The sequence below is a fragment of the Nicotiana tabacum genome, chromosome 5 (assembly GCF_000715075.1).
Source record: "Nicotiana tabacum cultivar K326 chromosome 5, ASM71507v2, whole genome shotgun sequence".
In the NCBI taxonomy this organism is placed as follows: domain Eukaryota; kingdom Viridiplantae; phylum Streptophyta; class Magnoliopsida; order Solanales; family Solanaceae; genus Nicotiana; species Nicotiana tabacum.
In genome coordinates, this window is record NC_134084.1 from 10,167,066 (window position 1) to 10,190,108 (window position 23,043).

The 23,043-nt window shown below is 41.6% G+C and overlaps 1 pseudogene; it reads left to right on the forward strand.

The window, feature by feature from the left end:
* Positions 1 to 19,065: 19,065 nt before the first annotated feature.
* Positions 19,066 to 21,413, forward strand: LOC142180582 (F-box/LRR-repeat protein 25-like; annotated as a pseudogene).
* The last annotated feature ends 1,630 nt before the right edge of the window (positions 21,414 to 23,043 follow it).

Consider the following 23,043-nt stretch of genomic DNA (forward strand, 5'->3'; position numbering starts at 1 on the left):
GGGTGAGGAGGTTCATTGAGGGACTCATTCAGCCTATTCGACTTTAGATGTCTAAGGAGACGGGGAGTGAGATTTTTTTCAGGAGGCGGCCAATGTGGCCAGGAAAGTTGAGATGGTTCTATCGTAGGGGGGTGGTCAGGGGTCTGACAAGAGACCTCGTCATTCAGAGAGATTCAGTGGTGCCTCATCTGGAGGCAGGGATTCGTATGGTAGATGCCATCCTCCTAGGCCTTTTCAGTTAGCACTTCAGGTTTCTCACTTCGCTTCAGGTGGTCGTGGTTCTCATATGCAGTATTATGATCAGCAGCCCTACAGTGCACCACCAGCTCCTATCAGTGCACCGCCACTCTAGAGTATTCAGGGTGGTCATTTAGGTCGACAGGGTTAGTCTCGATTTCCTCAATCGCAACACTTAGGTGAATGCTTTGAGTGCGGTGAGCGGGTATTGCTTCGGGTGTCGCCTATGAAGGGCGTGATGAGATTTGGAAAAAAGGGCAAGTTTAGCCCTAGGTTCATTGGCCCCTTTGAGATTCTTGATCGAGCGGGAGAGGTGGCTTACAAAATTGCATTGCCACCGAGTTTATCAGCCGTACATCCATTGTTTCATCTGTCCATGATTCGGAAATATCACGATGATCCATCCCATGTGTTAGATTTCAGCACTGCCCAGTTGGACAAGGGCTTGAAGGAGGAGCCGGTAGCTAGTCTAGACCGGCAGGTTCGTCAGTTGAGATCGAAGAGTTTTCCTTCTGTTTATATTCAGTGGAGAGGTCAGCCAGCTAAGGCATCGACTTGGGAGTTCGAGCCCGATATGTGGAGCCGTTACCCCCATCTTTTTCCCGACTCAGGTACTTCCTTTATGTCCGTTCGAGGACGAACGATTGTTTTAGAGTTGGTGAATGTGATGACCCTTTAGGTCATCACTTATTTTAGAAATAAATTCTGTGTTCCGAGGCCTTAAAAACCTCTTTCTGCATCACCTCGATTAGCGTGCATAGTCTGGGAGCGTAGTTGGAAAGCCAATATGTGAAATTTTTTGAAAAATGATAAAATTTGCCTTTAAATAAATTCTAGTTGACTTTTGTCAACATTTTGTGTAAACAGACTCGGACCCTTGATTTGAGGATCCTTGAGGGTCTGTAGGAAAATATGGGACTTGTTCGTATGTCCGGAATTGAATTCCGAGCTCCCAAGCTCGAGAAATAAATTTTTAAAGAAAATTATTTTCTGGAAAATATGTGATTTGTTAAAAATGAAAAATATTTGGAAGTTGTTGGTATCAGGCCCGTATTTTGGTTCTGGATCCCGGTACAGGTCTTATATGTGTTTAAGTCGAGCCTGTAAAATTTGGTAAGAAATGGAAGTGATTTGATGTGATTCGGACCCGTAGATGTAAAAATTGATACTTTGAAAGTTTTGAGGGTTTTCTTAGATTTTTATGCTAAATTCGTTGTTAAAGATGTTATTTTAGCAATTTGATCGCACGGATAAGTTCATATGATATTTTTGAGTTAGTTTAGAGACCCGAGGGCTCGGGTGCATTTCGGATAGGTTTCGAAAGGTTTTAAACTTAGAAAAAAGTTGCAGGTTTTCAATTTCTGGTGTTAACTTTGTTCTTCGCACATACTGGAAGATAAACAATCAAATGACAGACTTCCAATATAATGTACTGGATAAAATTTTACTAAATTTAATAAACAAAAAACATAATTTAAACCCACACATTAGACGTCTACTATTCATACACAGCAGATGTCCCATAAAAAATACTGGGATTAAACAACGATTACAACATTACAACATAAAACTAATAACATAGTTACAAAATTACCAGAAATAAGACAAACTAATGAACAGAGAAAAAATCGTAAAAGTTAAAATACAAACAGAAATCAAAATTAAACCTAAAGACCCATTAATAACAATGAAAATTCAAACACATTATCGTAAAAAACAAAACTCACCCATAATTTTGAAGAAAATTGGACCTAACCCAGACAAAATTCGAAGAAAAGTGCTCTCTCAGGAAACGAAATCCATACAACTGTTGTAAAAACAAAGAGAAGCCGATAAAAAGTAACTAAACAGTATGTTAAAAGGGTCAAGGGCAATTATGTTATTTATCAATATATTTTAAGTTAAAATGGCTAGAAATCGATTACATTTAATAGCCAGCCGTAAAACTGGCTACGCCATACAATTTTAACGAAACTCTATCTTTCACAATAACCCGAAAAGACCCACAACTCACCCGACCCGATTCATTTTTTTGAGGAAAAAACATAAATAGGCAATATTTAATAAAATACTGCAGAATCCTAGCAGCAAATAGTAATTAACAGAACTGGCAGCTAATTAATTACATTTCTTAAAACTTACCTTAAATAACACCCACTTTCATCTCAATCTATCCCTTGAAAAATTCATGGAAATGTCTTGAAGCCTATTTTCCATGCCTCAAAATTAGGGATTCATCCTAATTTTGATGCTTATTTAATTTGTTTTAAAGGAAAAGTGGACCAATATGTGATGACCCAAAGGGTCATCACCGGTCTTCTCCCTTTTTTGTGCTTCCAAGGCCTTGAAAATCTCATCTTTAGTTGCCTCGATTTGCATGCGCAGTCCGGGCGCGTAGCCAGAAAAGCTTATGTGTTAAATTATGTGAAATTTGATAAATTATGGCTTTAAAATGGTTAAAGTTGACTTTGGTCAACATTTTGGGTAAATGGACTCAGACCCGGATCCGTAATTTGATGATCCCGGAGGGTCTGTAGAAAAATATGGGACTCGGGCGTATTCTCGGAATCAAAATCCGAGGTCCCGAGCCCGAGAAATAATTTTTTTAAAGAAATTATTTTCTGAAATTTAATATGAAAATTTGAAATAAAAATGAATTAGAAAGAATTGGTATCGGGCCTGTATTTTGGTTCTGGCTCCCGGTACAGGTCTTATATGTGGTTTAAGCGCTTTCTGTGAAATTTGGTTGAAATCGGACGTCGTTTGACGCGTTTCGGACCTAAATATCTAAAGTTGAGAGTTTACGAAACTAGAATGAAAAATGATGATTTTGAGGTTTGATTCATTGATTTTGATGTTATTTTGGCGATTTGATCGCTCGAGTAAGTTCGTAGGATGTTATTGAGTTAGTGTGTGTGTTTGGTTAGGAGCCCCGAGGGCTCGGGAGTGATTCGGAGGCGGTTTGGGGTGTTTTTGGCCTTAGGAAGTCTTGCAGAATTTCTGCAGTCAGTGCCCAATCATTTTCTTCAATGCGATCACATAGGTATGTCTGCAATCGCGTAGAGTTATTTTGGAGTCGCCCAGTTTTGTTCTATGCGATCGCGTTATAGGCCATGCGATCGCGTACCTCTGCAAACTCATTCTATGCGATCGCACACTCCCTTCTGCGATCGCAATTCACAAAAGGCCCAGCCCCACTTTGACCCTCTATGCGATCGCACTTGTCGTCCCGCGATCGCAGTGACCAGCCTAACTTACTCTATGCGATCGCATTCCCTTTCCCGCGATCGCATAGGGCAATTCCTCCCAGTTATTATAAAAGTCTAAAACAGACCCATTACGGGAGTTCTACCATTTTTCATAAAACTTGTCTTCTCCAAGCTCTAGGGGCGATTTTTGAAGCTCTTCTTCATCAAAGTTTTTTGGGTAAGTAATTTTCCACCTATTTCCTTCACTCTTCTTCATTAATTACTGAAATCCTAGACCTAAATCATGAAATCAAAGTAGAAATTAGGGGTTTTGGGTAGAGTTATATTTTTGGAAATTTTGAGTTATTCAACCTCAATTTGGAGTCGGATCTTAAAATAAATTATATATCTGTACTCGTGGGTTTATGCGTAATCGGGTTTTGGTCAGAACCTCGTGTTTGGACCATGTGGGCCCGGGGTCAAATTTTGGTATTTTTGGAAGAATGCTAGGAACTTCATATCTAAGCTATGCGATTTTGTTATCGAGTCTTTATTGATATTATGGAATTAATTATGCCTAGATATCGTTGTTTCGGAGTCGGATTATAAAGGAAATGCGGTATTTGAGGGTTGATTGTTATTCTTTGGACCGAGGTAAGTGTTTGTTCTAACTTTGGCTTGAGGGAATAGGATTAGAGTGTTGTTTGGTATTTGCTAATTGTTGAGTACGGTGTATAGGCATGGTGATGAGTATCTATACACCGGAGTCTAGCATGATCGTGAGTCTTATTTGTGTTTATTCGGATTTTGTGATACCTCTTCCTTGTTAAATTGATAAATTTCATATAATGTGAAGAGCTTGAGGAAGAATTATGATTTGTACATTCTTTTAAATTCTTTTAGCGTGGGCTAAGACTTTTTGCTTTTCTTTCTATTGATTGAGACCTAGCCTCTCTCCTTTGGTTCGTAGCCTTGGTCTTTCCAGTAAAAGGAGGTCGTGTACCACAGTTCGAGTTAAAAAGAAGAAAGGGGCTGCGATAGAAAGTATCAATAGCGATTGTTGCTCCTTATGCATGTTCCGCTCAACTCTCCCTTCAGAGCTACCCTTGCCTGAAAGCGGGAAGCAATGGCTCGAGTTATATTATAAAGCGTGAAAATATATAAAATGATTGAACCCCTTTGGAGTGTTGGCTCAGGTGGTAAAGTGAGATGAGAAGTAAAAGTGATAGAAAGAGAAAGAGTTATTGAATTGTTCCCTTGCCGGGATATTTGTTGCTTTGTTGATTATTTCCCTTGCCGGGATGTTGAAATTTATTGATTTTGTTCCCTTGCCGGGATTTAACTGTTTAATTGTGTTCCCTTACCGGAATTCCTATTATTATTTGTTCACTCCCTTGCCCCTTTGTTTGTGATTGTTGTTTGGGTGAGGAAGAGCGATAAAGCATGAAGGGTGATGCCGTGCATTATTTGTTATTGTGAGGAAAGAGCGTAAAAGCTCGAAGGGTGATGCCGTGCATTTGTTGACTTCTGATTCCTTATAGATATCCGAGTTATGTTATTTCTTTTATTACTTGTTGTTGTTTGATTTACTTCGAGGTTATAGATTGCCTTACCCTATTTGCCTTGTGATTGTTGATTGGGTGAGGAAGAGCGATTATGCACGAAGGGTCATTCCGTGCCACGTTTTGAATATTTATGCACGAAGGGTCATTCCGTGCCACGTTTTGAATATTTATGCACGAAGGGTCATTTCCGTGCCATGTTTTGAATATTATGCACGAAGGGTCATTCTGTACCATGTTTTGAACATTTATGCACGAAGGGTCATTCTGTGCCTTAATATGAGAGTTTATGTGAGGAAGAGCACGAAGGTTAATGTCGTGTACCTTATATGATTGTTTTGGTGAGAACGAGAGTAAAAGCACGAAGGTTGATGCCGTGCAACTGTTGATTAACCTGTTCTCCTTAACTGTTGCTATTGTACAGTTTCACTTCTTTATCTGTTGACTTTATCTCTGAACTGCTACACCCCCATAGTATGCTTCCCCCTCTTAGCTGTTTAAATTCTGTATATTTCCTTTTATTGCATATATTTGCACAGGTTGTTTTTGGTAGGTCCTGTCTAGACTCGTCACTACTTCGCCGGGGTTAGGCCAGGCACTTACTAGCACATGGGGTCGGTTGTGCTGATGCTACACTCTATGCATCTTTTTGCACATATCCAGGAGCAGCTTTTGGACCTCAGCAGTAGGATTTGATCGGGAGATGACTTCAGTCCAGGGACTTTCGAGGTAGCCTTGCTGACGTCCGCATGCCGTAGTCCCTTCCTATTTTACTTAGATTGTTTCCCTTTTGTATCGGAACAAAGCATTGTATCTTTTATTCAAACATTGTTTGTGGTACTCTCTAGTAGTTCGTGAGTTAGTGACACCAGACTCTGGGCTTTAGATTTAAAGTCTTCCGCTTAAATTTTGTCTCGTTTATTATATTTTTTAGAAGAAAACAGGAAAAATGTTTTATATATTTGGCTTGCCTAGCTCCGATAGTAGGCGCCATCACGACACCCAATGGTGGGAAATCCGGGTCGTGACAAGTTGGTATCAGAGCACTAGGTTACTTAGGTCTCACAACTCACGGACAAGCTTAGTAGAGTCTGAGGGATCGGTATAGAGACGTCTGTATTTATCCCGCAGAGGCTACTGAGTAAGGAAAACTTCACATCTGTTCTTTCTTGTCGTGCGGTTCTGTTTCCCCAATACTGATTGAATTTCTACTCCATTCTTTCGCAGATGGCGAGGACACGTGCTTCTTCATCAACCGCTCAGCAGCCCGAGCCCCCAGCAGCAGCTCCCACTAGGAGCAGAGGGAGAGGGCGAGGCCGAGGCCGTACTAGAGGCCGAGGTAGGGGAAGAGTTCAACCCCGAGTAGCAGCACCAGTGGCGGAGCCTCAGGTTGATTTTGAGGAGGAGGTTCTGGCCCCAGCAATTCCGGTGGGCGCAGCTCAGATCCCAGAGGGGTTCATTGCCACCCTAGTTCTTCAGGGCGCCTTGGTTCGATTGGTGGGCCTTATGGAGAGTGTCACCCGAACAGGTTTGCTTCCTGTAGCACCAGCCACCTCTCAGGATGGAGGAGGGGCTCAGACTCCTACTACACGCACTCCGGAGCAGGTAGCTCCCCAGATTAAGACTCTAGTGGTTCAGCCAGTTGGGGTAGTTCAGCCGGGTGCCATAGCTCAAACCGGCGATAGAGCGGCTATGTCCGCCGATGCTTTGTGGAGACTGGATAGGTTCACCAAGCTCTTCACTTCTACTTTTGTCGGTGCATCAATAGAGGATCCCCAGGATTATCTAGACAGCTGCCACGAGGTTCTCAGAAACATGGGTATTGTTGAGACCAATGGGGTTGATCTTGCTACATTTCGCCTGTCTGGATCTGCCAAGACATGGTGGAGGAATTATTGCTTAGCGAGACCAGCCAGATCGCCATCTTTGACTTGGGAGCAGTTTACAGTGTTGTTTCTAGAGAAGTTTCTCCTCGTTACTTAGAGAGAGGCCTATTGGAGGCAGTTTGAGCGCCTCCAGCAGGGTTCCACGACTGTTACCCATAAAAGGAAATCTGAGAAATTTCATTGATTTTGAGGTTTAATTCGATGTTCATGATGTTATATTGATGATTTGATCACACGAATATGTTCGTAGGGCGTTTTTGAGGTAGTGTGCATACTTGGGTTAGAGCTTCGAGGGCTCGGGTGAGTTTCGAGTAGGTTTCGGGATGTTGTAGGCTTGAAAGATCAGATGTTGTAGGTTCAGGAAAATATTGCAGGCTCTGAACCCTCTTGCGCGGCCCGCGAGGAATCGTGTGCGGCCGCAGAGGGGCCAGCATGGTCGCGATTGCCTTAGCGCGGTCCGTGGTGGATGCTGTGCGGCTGCGGTCGGCATGGTGCGGTCCACACGGGGCAGTGATCCGCAGGCCTTCAGGAAGCCTGTGCGGCCGTAGTCCTTCTTGCGCGGTCCGCGGTGGGCACTTCAGAGGTGTATAAATACATGAGAGTGTCAGTTATTTTACACTTTACAAAAACACCAAAACATAAGAGGCGATTTTCCAAACAACTTTTCTTCCCCAAAACGATTGGTAAGTGATTCCTAACTCATTTTCAAATCAAAGATTTTCATGGGGAAATTGGGTGTTTTTGGGTAGAACCTAGTTTTTTCTAAAATTGGGGATTTGGACCTCAATTTGAGGTCCGATTTCAAAACAAATCATATATTTGGATTCGTGGGGGAATGGGTAACCGTGTTTTGGTCCGAATCTCGAGTTTCGACCACGTGAGTTCGGGGGTGATTTTTTTGACTTTTTGGGTAAAACTTTAGAAAACTCATTTTCATGCATTGGGGTTGATTCATTTAGCACTTATTGATGTAATTAAATAACTTGTGACTAGATTCGAGCGGATTGGTGGTGGAATGAAGAGGTAAAGCAGTAATTGAGGCTTAAATTGTGTTCGTCGCATCGAGGTAAGTGTTTGGTCTAACCTTAGCTTGAGGGATTAGGAATTGAGTCTTATTTGCTACGTGCTAATTGTCGAGTGCGACGTATAGTCATGGTGACGATTATCTATACGTTGGTGTCTAGCATGACCGTGGGTCTTTATATTGCGGATATTCTGACTTTTGTTGTATCCTTCATGCCTAAATGATGATTTCTATATGTGGTGAAAAGCTTATGAAGGAATTTATGATCTTGAACTTCGAGGAGCATTGGCTCGAATCATACTATAAAGTGTGAAAGTATATGAAATGATTGAACCCCTTTGGAGCGTTGGCTCAGGTGGTAGAGTGAGATAAGAGGTAAAAGTGAAAGAAAGAGAAAGAATCATTGAATTTCTCCCTTGCCGGGATGTGTGTTGCTTTGTTGACTATCTCCCTTGCAGGGATATTGAGATTATTGATATTGTTCCCTTGCCGGGTTTTAACTGGTTAATTGTGCTCCCTTGCCGGGATTTAGCTGTTTAATTGTATTCTCTTGCCGGGATTTCTATCATTATTTGTCTACTCCCTTGCCCCTTGTTTGTGATTGTTTCTTGGGTGAGGAAGAGTGATAAAGCACGAAGGGTGATGCCGTGTATTGTTTGCTATTGTGAGGAAAGAGTTTAAAGCACGAAGGGTGATGCCGTGTCGCACGATGTACCATTCCATGCCGATTTTACTGATTATATGGTGAGGAAAGAGAGGAAAAGCACGAAGGGTGATGTCGTGCATATTTCATTTATATGATTGCTTTGGTGAGGACGAGAGTAAAAGCACGAAGGGTGATGCCGTGCATTTGTTGCTATCTGATTCTTTGTTGATATCCGAGTTATGTTGTTTCTTTCATTACTTGTTGTCATTTGATATACGTCGAGGTTATAGAATTGCTTACCCTATTTTCCTTGTGATTGTTGTTTGGGTGAGGAAGAGCGTAAAACACGAAGGGTGATGCCGTGTACTGTTTTGGTAAGGACGAGAGTAAAAGCACGAAGGGTGATGTCGTGCAAATTATTGACTTTGATTCCTATTGATATTCTAGCTTTGATGTTTCTTTCTGTTATTGAGGATTTCTACTTGAAACTATTAACTCCCCACAGTATGTTTCCCCCTCCCACATTGACTGATTATCTCTGTATTTATTTTTCGCTGTATGTGTATATATATATATGAACTATACAGGTTTATTTGGAGTCCGGTCCTAGCATTGTCACTACTTCGCCGAGGTTAGGCTGGACACTTACCAGCACATGGGGTCGGTTGTGCTGATACTACGCTCTGTGCTCTTTTGCACAGATCCAGGTCCTGGACAGCAGTAGTAGCGCGGGAGCCAGCCTTCAGTCCAGTGAGACACCAAGGTAGCCTTGCAGGCGTCCGCAGGCCCGGTGTCTCCTCTATCTTCCATTTTAGTCTGTTATCTCATGTATCGGAGACAAACAGTTTATATTTTCTTCAAACGGCTGTATTTAGTACTCTTAGAAGTTCGTGAGTGACGTGACACCAGTTCTTGGGTAGAGGCACATGTTGATTTCTGCATTGTTGCTCAGTTTTTCAATAAATTTAAGTCTTCCGCATACTTATTTAATTTTATGTTTTCATGATATTACTAATAATTGTTAAAAGAAAGTGTTAATCAAGTAAGCAGTTAAGGATTGGCTTGCCTAGCTCTCATTAGTAGGCGCCATCACGACTCCCGAGGGTGGGAAGTCCGGGTTGTAACAAGTTGGTATTAGAGCTCTAGGTTACATATGTCTCACAATTCACGAACAAGCTTAGTAGAGTCTGAGGAATCGGTACGGAGATGTCTGTATTTATCCCCCAGAGGCTATAGAGTTAGGAAATTTCACATTCATTCTTTCATGTCGTGTGAATCTGTTCCTCAAATGCTAATTAAATTTTTACTCTATTCTTCGTAGATGGCGATAACACGCGCTTCCTCATCTATCGCTCAGCAGCTCGAGCCCCCCAGTAGCAACTCCCACTAGGGGCAGAGGGAGAGGCCGAGGCCGTACTAGAGGCCGAGGTAGGGGCAAAGCTCAACCCCGAGAAGCAGCACCAGTGACAGAACTTCAGGTTGATTTTGGGGAGGAGGTTCCGGCCCCAGCAGCTCCGGTGGGCCCAGCCCAGGTCCTAGAGGGGTTTATCGCTACCCCAGTTCTTCAGGATGCTCTGGTCCGATTGGTGGGCCTCATGGAGAGTGTCACCCGAGCGGGTTTGCTTCCAGTAGGACCAGCCACTTCTCAGGCTGGAAGAGGGGCTCAGACTCCTGCTACATGAACTCCGGAGCAGGTAGCTCCCCAGGTTCAGACTCCAGCGATTCAGCTAGTTGGAGTAGTTCAGTCGGGTGCCATAACTCAGACCGGCGATGGAGCGGTTATGTCCGCTGATGCCTTGTGGATATTGGATAGGTTCACTAAGCTCTTCACTTCTACTTTCAGCGGTGCATCTACTGAGGATCCCCAGGATTATCTAGACAGCTGCAATGAGGTTCTCAAGAACATGGGTATTGTTGAGACCAATGGGGTTGATTTTGCTACATTTCGCTTGTCTGGATCCGCCAAGACTTGGTGAAGGGACTATATCTTAGCGAGACCAGCCAGATCACCATCTTTGACTTGGGAGCAGTTTATAGTGTTGTTTCTGGAGAAGTTTCTCCCCGTTACTCAGAGAGAGGCTTATCGGAGGTAGTTTGAGCGCCTCCAGTAGGGTTCCATGACTATTACTCAATATGAGACCAGGTTCATCGACCTAGCTCACCATGCTCTTGTCATACTTCCCACCGAGAGAGAGAGAGGGTGAGGAGGTTTATTAATAGTCTTATTCAGCCGATTCGTCTTCAGATGGACAAGGAGGCCAGGAGTGAGATTACCTTTTAGGAGGCGGCCAATGTGGCCCGCAGATTTGAGATAGTTCTATCATAGGGAAGTGGTCATGGGTCGGACAAGAGGCCCCATCATTCAGGCAGATTCAGTGGTACCTCATCTGGAGGTAGAGATTCGTATGGTAGAGGCCATCCTCCTAGGCCCTTTCAGTCAGCTCTCCAAGTATCACATGGTACTTTAGGTGGTCGTGGTTCTTAGACGCATTATTCGGATCAGCAGCCTTACAGTGCACCGCCAGCTCCCATCAGTGCACCGCAGCTTTAGAGTTTCCGAGGTGGTCATTCAGGTCGACAGGGCCAACAGTCTCAACAGCCGAGGGTTTGTTACACTTGTGGTGATATGGGTCACATTGCTAGGTTTTGCCCTCGAGCATCGAGTAGTTCTCAGCATCAGGGTTCTTGTCTTATGGTACAGGCATCAGGTGTTCCACAGCCCGCCCAGCCAGCTAGAGGTGGGGGTAGAGGTGCTAGAGGTAGAGGTAGAGGTCCTAGAGGTGGAGCTCAGGCCGCCAGAGGTGGAGGCCAGCCAACAGCAGGCCGTCCTAGAGAGGTAGTCCAGGGTGGTGGGGCCCAGCCCCGATGTTACGCCTTTCCAGCCTGGCCCGATGCTGAGTCCTCAGATGCAGTCATTACAGGTACTATTTTGGTTTGTGATAGGGATGCTTCAGTGTTATTTGATCCAGGGTCTACATACTCGTATGTGTCATCTTATTTTGCACCGCACCTGGTCATGCCTAGTGATTCATTGAGTATTCCTATTTATGTGTCTACACTGGTGGGTGATTCTATTGTGGTAGATCGAGTCCACCGCTCTTGTGTAGTTGTGATTGGGGGTTTTGAAACTCGTGTGGATTTGTTGCTTCTAGACATGGTCGACTTCGATGTTATATTGGGGATGGACTGGTTATCACCTTACCACGCTATCTTGGACTGTCATGCCAAGACTGTGACTTTAGCCTTACCGGATTTTCCCCATTTAGAGTGGAGAGGGACTCCTGGTCATTCTACCCGTAGTGTTATTTCGTATGTGAAGGCTCGACGTATGGTCGAGAAGGGGTGTTTGGCCTATTTGGTTTATGTTCGTGATTCCAGTGCTGAGATTCCCTCTATTGATTCTGTGCCCGTAGTTTGTGAGTTTCCAGAGGTTTTCCGAACAGATCTGCCGGGAATGCCACCCGATAGGGATATTGATTTTTGTATCGATTTGGCTTCAGACACTCAGCCCATTTCTGTTCCGCCATATCGCATGGACCCTCCAGATTTGAAAGAGTTGAAGGAGCAGTTGCAAGACTTTATTAGGAAGGGTTTCATTAGACCCAGCGTATCGCCTTGGGGTGCGTCGGTTTTGTTTGTAAAGAAAAAGGATGGTTCGATGAGAATGTGCATTGACTACCGGCAATTGAACAAGGTTACAATTAAGAATAAGTATCCACTGTCGAGGATTGATGATTTGTTCGATCAGCTTCAGGGTGCCAAGGTATTTTCAAAGATTGACTTGAGATCTAGCTACCATCAATTGAGGATTAAGGCATCTGATGTCCCTAAGACAGCCTTCCGCACTCGGTACGGGCATTATGAGTTCTTGGTTTTGTCATTTGGGTTGACCAATGCCCCAACAACCTTTATGGATTTGATGAACCGAGTGTTCAGGCCTTATTTGAACTCATTCGTGATAGTCTTCATTGATGATAATTTGATATATTCCCGCAGCCGGGAGGAGTACGAGCAGCATCTTAGAGTGGTTCTACAGACCTTGAGGGATAGTTAGTTATATGCTAAGTTCTCAAAGTGTGAGTTCTGGTTGAGCTCAGTTGTATTTCTGGGTCATGTTGTATCAGTGGAGGGTATTCAGGTTGATCCAAAAAAGATTGAGGCAGTCAAGAATTGGCCTAGACCAGCATCAACCATAGAGATTCAGAGTTTCTTGGGATTGGTAGGCTACTATCATCGGTTCGTGGAGGGGTTCTCATCTATTGCAGCCCCGATGACCAGGTTGACCCAGAAGGGTGCCCAGTTCAGATGGTCAAACGAGTGTGAGGCAAGCTTTCAGAGGCTCAAGACAACTCTGACTATGGCACCAGTGTTAGTTTTGCCCACAGGTTTAGGGCCTTCTACAGTCTATTGTGATGCATCTCGTATTGGACTTGGTGCAGTGTTGATGCAGGATGGCAAGGTCATTGCCTATGCTTCGAGACAGTTAAAGGTTCACGAGAAGAACTATCCAGTGCATGATTTGGAATTGGCAGCTATTGTTCACGCATTGAAGATTTGGAGGCACTATTTGTATGGCGTGCCATGTGAGGTGTTCACGGATCATAAGAGTATTCAGTATTTGTTCAAGCAAAAGGAGTTGAATTTAAGGTAGAAGAGGTGGTTGGAGTTGTTGAAAGATTATGACATCACTATCCTATATCACCCGGGAAAGGCTAATGTGGTGGACGATGCCTTAAGTAGGAAGTCAGTCAGTATGGGCAGTCTTGCTTCTATTACCGTCGGTGAGAGATCGCTTGCTTTGGATGTTCAGGCTTTGGCCAATCAATTTGTGAGGTTGGATATTTCTGAGGCTAGTCGAGTATTAGCTTGAACGGTCACTCGTTCATCATTATTGGAGCGTATCCGTGATCGACAGTTTAAAGATCCACATTTATGTGTTCTTAGAGACACGGTGCAGCGTGGAGGTGCCAAGCAGGTTACCTTAGGTAATGACGGAGTTTTGAGATTGCAGGGTCGAGTTTGCGTGCCTAATGTGGATGGGCTTCGGGAGTTGATTCTAGAGGAGGCCCATAGCTCCCGGTACTCTATTCATCCGGGCGTCGTGAAGATGTATTAGGATTTGCGGCAGCATTATTGGTGGCGTAGAATGAAGAAGGATATTGTTGCCTATATAGCTCGGTGTTTGAATTGTCAGCAGTTTAAGTATGAGCATCAGAGGCCCGGTGGGTTATTTTAGAGGATTGAACTTCCCAATTAGAAGTGGGAGCGGATCACTATGGATTTCGTTATTGGGCTCCCGCAGGCTCGGAGGAGGTTCGACATAGTTTGGGTCATTGTTGATAGGCTGACCAAGTTAGCGCATTTCATTCCTGTGGCAGTCTCCTATTCATTTGAGAGGTTAGCTGAGATCTATACTCGAGATATTGTTTGCCTTTATGGTGTGCTGGTATCTATCATTTCGGACCGAGGTACGCAATTTACCTCACGTTTCTGGAGAGCAGTTCAGCGAGAGTTAGCCACCCAGGTTGAGTTGAGTACAGCATTTCATCCTCAGATGGACGGGCAGTCCGAGCGGACTATTCAGATATTAGAGGATATGCTCCGAGCTTGTGTCATTGACTTTGGAGGTTCGTGGGATCAGTTATTGCCTTTAGCAGAGTTTGCCTACAACAACAGCTACCAATCGAGTATCTAGATGGCTCCTTATGAGGCTTTGTATGGTAGGCAGTGTCGATCTCTGGTTGGATGGTTTGAGCCGGGAAAGGCTCGGTTGTTGGGTACGGATCTGGTTCAGGAGGCCTTGGATAAGGTCAGGATCATTCAAGATAGGTTTCGTACAGCTCAGTCCAGGCAAAAGAGCTATGTAGACCGTAAGGTTCGAGGTGTGGCTTTCATGGTGGGTGAGCGGGTATTGCTCCGGGCGTCGCCTATGAAGGGCGTTATGAGATTTGGGAAGAAGGGCAAGCTTAGCCCTAGGTTCATTGGTCCATTTGAGATTCTTGATCGAGTGGGAGTGGTGGCTTATATACTTGCATTGCCACCGAGCTTATCAGCGGTGCATCCAGTGTTTCATGTGTCCATGCTTCGGAAATATCACGACGATCTATCCCACGTGTTAGATTTCAACACGGTCCAGTTGGACAAGGACTTATCTTTTGAGGAGGAACCGATAGCTATTCTAGACCGGCAGGTTCACCAGTTGAGGTCGAAGAGTTTTCCTTCGGTTCGTGTTCAGTGGAGAGGTCAGCCTCCTGAGGCATCGACCTGGGAGTCCGAGTCCGATATGCGGGACCGTTATCCTCATCTTTTCCCCGACTCAGGTACTTCCTTCTTATGTCTGTTCGAGGATGAACGGTTGTTTAGAGGTGGAGAATGTGATGACGTAAAAGGGTCATCACCTGTTTTCTTATCTATCTGTGTCTCTAAGGCACTGAAAACCTCATTTAAAGTGGCCTCGATCTGTGTGCGCAGTCCGGGCGCGTATCCGGAAAGCTTAAATGTGAAATCTTGTGAAAATCGCCAAGTTTTAATCTCGAAATGAATAAGTTTGACTCCGGTCAATATTTTGGGCAAACGGACCTGGACCTGTGATTTGATGATCCTGGACCCGTAATTTGATGGTCCTAGAGGGTCCGTAGTAAAATATGAGGCATGGGCGTATGCCCGGAATCTAATTCCGAGACCCCGAACCCGAGTTATGAATTTTTAAGTGAAATTATTTTCTGAAAATGCTTAAAGAAAATTGAAATGAAATCGTATGTGAAAGTAATGGTATCGGGCTTGTATTATGGTTCCGGCACCCGGTACAAGTCTTATATATGTTTTGAATCACTCTTGTAAAGTTTGGTTAAAAATGGATGTCGTTTGATGGGATCCGGGCCCTAATTGGGAAATTGATGTTTAAAAGAAAATCTGAGAAATTTCATTTATTTTGAGGATTAATTCGATGTTCATGATGTTATATTGATGATTTGATCACACGAATATGTTCGTAGGGTATTTTTGAGGTAGTGTGCATACTTGGGTTAGAGCTTGGAGGGCTCGGGTGAGTTTCGAGTAGGTTCCGGGATGTTGTAGGCTTGAAAGATCAGGTGTTGCAGGTTCAGGAAAATATTGCAGGCTCTGAACCCTCTTGCGCGGCCCGTGAGGAATCATGTGCGGCCACGGAAGGGCCAGCGCGGCCGCAGTCGCCTTAGCGCAGTCCGCGGTGGATGTTATGCGGCCACGATCGTCTTGGTACGGTCCGCACGGGGCAGTGATCTGCAGGCCTTCAGGAAGCCTGTGCGGCCGCGGTCCTTCTTCCGCGTTCCGCGGTGGGCACTTCATAGGGGTATAAATACATGCGAGTTTCAGTTATTTTACACTTTTCAAAAACCCCAAAACATAAGAGGCGATTTTCCAAACAATGTTTCTTCCCCAAAACGATTGGTAAGTGATTTCTAACTCATTTTCTTCGCTTCTTAACATCTTTTAACATTATTTCAACTTCAAATCAAAGATTTTCATGGGAAAATTGGGTGTTTTGGGTAGAACCTAGATTTTTTCTAAAATTGGGGATTCGGACCTCAATTTGAGGTCCGATTTCAAAACAAATTATATATTTGGATTCGTGGGGAAATGGACAACCGGGTTTTGGTCCTAACCTCGAGTTTCGACCACGTGGGTTTGGGGGTGATTTTTGTTTTTTGACTTTTTGGGTAAAACTTTAGAAAACTCATTTTCATGCATTGGAGTTGATTCATTTAGCACTTATTGATGTAATTAAGTAACTTGTGACTAGATTCGAGCGGATTGGTGATGGAATCAAGAGGTAAAGCGGTAATTAAGGCTTAAATTGTGTTCGTCGCATCGAGTTTAGTGTTTGGTCTAACTTTAGCTTGAGAGATTAGGAGTTGAGTCTTATTTGCTACGTGCTAATTGTCGAGTGCAACGTATAGGCATGATGACGAGTAACGTTGGTGTCTAGCATGACCGTGGGTCTTTATATTGCGGATATTCTGACTTTTGTTGTATCCTTCATGCCTAAATGATGATTTCTATATGTGGTGAAAAGCTTATGAAGGAATTTGTGATCTTGAACTTCGAGGAGCATTGGCTCGAATCATACTATAAAGTGTGAAAGTATATGAAATGATTGAACCCTTTTGGAGCGTTGGCTCAGGTGGTAGAGTGAGATAAGAGGTAAAAGTGAAAGAAAGAGAAAGAATCATTGAATTGCTCCCTTGCCGGGATGTGTGTTGCTTTTTTGACTATCTCCCTTGCCGGGACGCTGAGATTATTGATATTGTTCCCTTGATGGGTTTTAACTGTTTAATTTTGCTCTCTTGCCGGGATTTAGTTGTTTAAATATATTCTCTTGTCGGGATTTCTATCATTATTTGTCTACTCCCTTGCCCCTTGTTTGTGATTGTTGTTTGGGTGAGGAAGAGTGATAAAGCACGAAGGGTGATGCCGTATATTGTTTGCTATTATGAGAAAAGAGTTTAAAGCACGAAGGGTGACGCCGTGCCACACGATGTACCATTTCATGCCGATTTTATTGATTATATGGTGAGGAAAGAGAGTAAAAGCACGAAGGGTGATGTCGTGCATATTTTATTTATATGATTGCTTTGGTGAGGACGAGTGTAAAAGCACGAAGAGTGATGTCATGCATTTATTGCTATCTGATTCTTTGTTGATATCCGAGTTATGCTGTTTCTTTCATTACTTGTTGTCATTTGATTTACTTCGAGGTTATAGATTCGCTTACCCTATTTTCCTTGTGATTGTTGTTTGGGTGAGGAAGAGCGTAAAACACGAAGGGTGATGCCGTGTACTGTTTTGGTAAGGACGAGAGTAAAAGCACGAAGGGTGATGTCGTGCAAATTATTGACTTTGATTCCTATTGATATTCTAGCTTTGATGTTTCTTTCTGTTATTGAGGATTTCTACTTGAAACTATTAACTCCCCACAGTATGTTTCCCCCTCCCACATTGACTGATTATCTCTGTATTTATTTTTCGCTGTATGTGTATATATATATGAACTGTACAGGTTTATTTGGAGTTCGGTCCTAGCCTCGTCACTACTTCGCCGAGGTTAGGCTGGACATTTACCAGCACATGGGGTCGGTTATGCTGATACTACGCTCTATGCTCTTTTGCACAGATCCAGGTCCTGGACAGCAGCAGTAGCGCGGGAGCCAGCCTTCAATCCAGTGAGACACCGAGGTAGCCTTGCAGGCGTCCGCAGACCCAGCGTCTCCTCTATCTTCCATTTCAGTCTGTTATCTCATGTATCCGAGACAAACAATTTATATTTTCTTCAAACGACTGTATTTAGTACTCTTAGAAGTTCGTGAGTGACGTGACACCAGTTCTTGGGTAGAGGCACATGTTGATTTCCGCATTGTTGCTTAGTTTTTCAATAAATTTTAAGTTTTCCGCATACTTATTTAATTTTGTGTTTTCATGATATTACTGATAATTGTTAAAAGAAGTAAGTGAAGTAAGCAGTTAAGGATTGGTTTGCCTAGCTCTCATTAGTAGGCGCCATCACAACTCCCGAGGGTGGAAAATCCGGGTCGTGACAATTATTCTATTTTTTGAAACTACACCTCCTAATATTAGAAATAATGAGACATTAACAAGCTTGACATATAATGAATGATGCAATTAAAGTGGAATTTCGCTGTTGAATGTGGTTCTAAAGTTATTGTGTTTCATAATCTTAAGTTGTAGCAGAACTTACTATTATTATGTTGGAATTTGACTTATGTTAAATTATTATTTATTTTTTTGTATTTGAATTTGATTTATTTCACGGTTCCAATTTACTTGTTTTAATAGAATTGGCTCACATTACATGTTGTTCATTTTTTACTTAAAATTTGATAAATTAATTTTGTCAAACATTTGAATAATGTTATGACATTATATTTATAAATATTAATTTATTTTATCAAACATGAATTCCATGATGTTCTTACAAAACATATGTTTTAAATTTTTGTAAGTATCTAAACTAAATATTGTTAATTTGAAAAATATATACAAATTATTTTTACAATATTAGTTATAAATATATAATTACTAATTAATGTATATTTACGAAAAAAATATATATCTTAAATACAACATATAATATCATTTATACTTAATAAAAATTTATTGGCATATATTTATTATATTAAATTTTAAATTTTGATAATTACTTTATTTAAAATTTAATTTAACTGTGTAATTACACTTGTACAACCAAACAGTAAAAACAAACAGGTTGTCGTAATTACACAACTATGTAATTACTACCCTAATAATTACATCAATTCCAATTACTTGATAGCTTTCCAAACACACCCTAAATGAAAAAATAATAATCATAACTTTACAAAACAATTAAAGAACATGAATATATGCCTCGTTCTTTGCTTAATAGAACAGTCTCTTCAGTTACCTACAATTTTAAATTATTAGAACTCGAGTATTTGTAACCAAACACTACTACCATAACAGATGTTATTTATTATACTGTAAAATATTGGTCATCTCCTTAAATTTGCAAAATCAATGGCGAGAGGAGATAGAGACCGACTGAGTGATTTGCCCGACGCAATTCTAATTCACATCCTCTCTATGTTGTCGGAGAGTGACAATAAATTAATTGTGAGAAGCAGCGTATTATCTAAACGATGGTGGTTTCTTTGGAAGGCCGTCCCAATATCACTCGATTTCGTGGTAAAAGGGAATCGTGATTTCGTCAACAGAGAGCTTCATTATTGGAGATCTTTCGAGAAAATTTGAACATTCAGGGTCGTTCTCTATAATTACGAGGAGATAAGTAAAGTTAAAGATGTTGATTTATGGGTATATTTTGCAATTAAAGTAGCTAATGTTGAAGATTTTACACTTGAAATTGAATCTGATAGTCACTTATATGAGTTTCCTCAGTTTGCATATAAGAATACATCGCTGAGGAATTTGGTCTTAAGCGGCTGCAAACTGAACCCTTCTGGTAGTGTTAACTGGACTAGTCTTGTTTCTCTTTCAATCAGGAGACACAGATTGACGGAGGGAGTAGTGGAAAAGGTATTATCCGGTTGCCCTAACTTGGAGTGCTTGAAATTAGAACAAGTTAGGGGCATTCATCATTTGGAAATCAGCTCTATGAAGCTGAGAAAACTGATTATTGAATACTACACATATGGGAAGCTAGAAATATTAGCCCCATATATTCATCATTTGCAATTTCGGGGTCCTGCAAAGGGATACGCTTACAGCAGAAAAATGTGGCTTCACTTATCACCGCAGATCTTGAATATTCAAATTTTTATGAGAATTTGGAGGAGGAGTTAAGCTGTTTGAATGAATTTCTTCACGGTGTTGCCCATGTTGAGAATCTTGAATTGAGTCCCTGGTGCATTGAGGTCTGTTCATACTCTTTGGTATCCAATATTTAGAATCTTTTTTTGTTTTGCGACTTTTTATTTACTAGTTTAGTAACATTAACAGTGCCACTACTTACGATAATCTATTAACTAATTTATTAAGTAGTAATTAATTAAATTCATGACAAAATCGGTTGGACAATGGCAGGTGTTTGAGATAAGACCTTTAGAACAAAATTTTGGACGATGAACTGTGAGAGTAAAGTGTTTTCAATGGACCGAACATGTTAAATTGGGATTTGTTTTATATTTAAGTCATGTGAATGGATTTTTTGAAATGTTCAAAAGTTCATCTTCTGATTTCCAAACCGACCTTGAACACTTTGATGTGCAAAACGCAGTCGCATTGTCCAAGTTGTTTTTACGAATTATTCAACAATTTGCATTTCATTTGTTAACTATGTCACATTTTCTTGTTTTGACATATTCTGGTTTTTCTATTTGGTTTATAAGCTCCTGTCCATATTGGAGTTGAAAGGCTGGAAGTCTCCACCATCAAGCCTGAAATTCTTAAAACTTAATGCAGCCTTGGAACAGTTCGAATTCTGATGATAGGCTATAATTACGTATTTTAGTCGATTATTACACTCCAATTTAATGCACTTTAGTTGAGTTTGCGCTTTAATCGCTAGTGTTTTGCACTAACAGTGTGTTTTATGCCTTGTAGGAGTGATTCCGAGCTATATAGATGTTATGGAATGAATTTAAGTGGTTTGGAGCTTTGAAGTCTGAGTAAGAGCTCAAGGAATTAAGTCGGGATCGCGTTCAGGATCAACGGATGATAAAACAACAAAACGAAAACTCGAAGAGACATATTGCGCACTGTCTAGTAAAATAGACATAACGTTTTGCTCAGAACTCCATTTGGGCTCCATAATATATGGTTAGAAAGATAACTCAAAGGGCTACAACTTTTATGTTTTACGTTTTTTCAAATTCCAAACGAAACAGGGTGACAAAACCGCGGTTACGGTAGGACCGCGGCAGAAGGCAGTCACGGACAAATGAAGAATCTGAGAGGGTGTTTGGCCGCGGTTCCGGCGTAACCGCAGCAGGATGCGTAAATTTCAGGGACCAAAGTGCAAAACACAGGATTTTAAGCCCTAAACCCTATATTAAACCAAGGAAGTCGGCCAAGAAATGGAATTGGACATATTTTTGACATAGATTTGACCTGAGGAGGATAGATTTGAGACACAAATTCGACCTAAGGAGGCAAGAACGCATTGGGAGCAAGGCGGAGAATTCTTCCACGAGTTTTTCCTTCCTCTTCCTATTTTTCATTGTTGGTTATGACTTTTAGTATTGTAGTTTTACATACTATTATGAATAGCTAAATTGTTATCTAGAGTTTTGATAGAACCTTTTGTAGGATAAATTCTTGTTATGTTTTTATATAATTGAGCCATAGCTTTTCTCTATTTGTTCAACTACGTTTATATTCTGGTTGATTGAAGAGCTCTCAATTAGTTGTGCCTATTTAGTATGCATAACTCGGGAGAGAGTGCATATTTAGGTAAGTGTTGAACAACATTACTCCCAAAGTATAAGAAAGATCTATAACTGCTTGTTTAAAGGCGGGATTAGGAATAACGAAGCATTGGGTGCGATTTGAAGTGAGCTGTATTAAAAGCCAGCTAGCGTAGCTCGGGAGAGTGCGTCTAGTAAATTGTTGTGATTACTCGGGAGAGAATTACAATACGCAAAGTGCTCATGATCGGTAGAAAATACTTAGGCGAAATTATAGAAGACATAGCGAGAAGGATTCCGACAATTGGGAAAATCATAACTCTAGACCTCCTTAATCTTGTCTCTAACCCTTAGTATATTTATTTGTTAATTTAGTATTTTAGTTTGTTAGTTAAGTAGTTAAACACAAGAATCTAAATATCTATAAGTTAGGAATTGTTCAAGCTTGTCTTCTTGGTGATAGTGAACAACTGTAGCTAAACCTTAGTTCTCTGTGGGATTCGACTCTGGACTTGTAAACCGGATTATATTTGCAACGACCGCATTGTCCTTTTTATAAGGCATAGTTGGGCGTGATCAAATTTTGACGTCGTTGCCGGAAAACTAACGGTGTAGCTGTGGGTGTACATATTGCTAGGTTTCAAGTTTGAACTTTTATTTTTATTTTTTGTATTTGATTTTTTTTTATTTTATTTTTTGTTTTACTTGTTGATTTAAAAAAAACATGGCATCATGGAATTATGAAAGTTTTGATGTTGGTAATTCTACTTTTAATCCTCCTTATGCATATTGTGATGAAAACCACCCTTGGCAAAATTATCGAAATATTTCCGAGAGCGAGTTTTGTGCACCAACTCAATCTTATGTGTGGAATGTGTGTGATATGTGTGGTGGTCAAGATTGTCACTTTCACGATTGTGCTTATATTTCTTACCTTCCCCCAACCCCTTACTTTGATGGTTCTTCTTTTTCTGGTGAAGTTAATAGGAACAAAGAACCCAGGTATGAGGACCTGAAAGAGATCGAGGATATGCTAAAGTGCCTTACGAAACAATATGATGAGATACAACTGCGAGTACAAAGGCAAGGGGCAACTATTCACAACTTGGAGGCTCAAGCGAATAAATTAATTGAACATGGTAAAGCGCAACAAGTTGACATTGTGGATAGTAGCCAATATGAGCAAGAAAGGGCTGTAGAAATTGTCATATTACTGGAGGATTTAAAAAAATACGAGGATGAGCTAGAGGAGGAGGCTAGAGTAGAACACCAACAATCAATCGCATTAGATTTTGAAGATGTCGATGTTGTAGAAGAGATACTAGAGTCAACCAAGGATATTGAGGATACATATTTAGTTGACTCTATTGTCATTAGTGTTGAGAATGTAGACAGTCCCAATGTTCATCTAGTTGAGCGCATTGGTCCTCACTCCAAGCGTTTTTACACATTGTGTTTAGATGATGATATGGAAATAGAGTCGTCTGAGCCATTTGAGGAGTCAATGAATGAGGAACAAAGTGCTTACATTCTGGAATTCTTTTTGCCAGAAAGTCGGGATTACACACCTCATCTAAAGGCCAAGAAGTGCAGAATACTAC